Genomic DNA, 559 nt, shown 5'->3' on the forward strand with positions numbered 1-559 from the left:
TTTGTGCCAAGGGAGCCTTTTGCATTGGGTCCTGAAGGATGGATAGGAGTTCCCCAGAGGCTGAGGAAGGAATTCCGGACTGATCACACAGCCAAGGCAAAAGCATGGTACTGTGAGGTGCTCTGATTCACTGGGGAATAAAGTAGTGCTCCGCGAAACTGAAAAAATGTAAACTTGGCAATCATCCGGGCAGTAGCATTGATGTGTACGCGCTCACGGGGGCTAAAGAGCTGTTCCAGTCAGAGCTCACCTGACTCTCGGGGCAGGGTTTTCCCATTATGTGAAGGTGCACGTTGCTCGTTCGTTGGATAGAGCTTCCTCCAAGCCCAGGAACAGGCACCGGACCCCTCCAAACTGCATCCCGGGTCGCCCACGCTGGAGACCCGGCTACCGGACTACAAGTCCCGGCAGGCCCCACGCGGAAAGCGCATGCGCAACGAGCGTCCCTTCGCGAGCCTGGCCGAGCCCGGGGGCCCAGTTCTCCCCCATTGTCTGGCCGGCAGGGGCGGGGCGGATGGCACGATTGGAGCGCTCATTGGTCGAGCTGGACGTCCTTCTT

This window comes from Spermophilus citellus (assembly GCF_964194105.1).
Source record: "Spermophilus citellus genome assembly, chromosome: 17".
In the NCBI taxonomy this organism is placed as follows: Eukaryota; Metazoa; Chordata; class Mammalia; order Rodentia; family Sciuridae; genus Spermophilus; species Spermophilus citellus.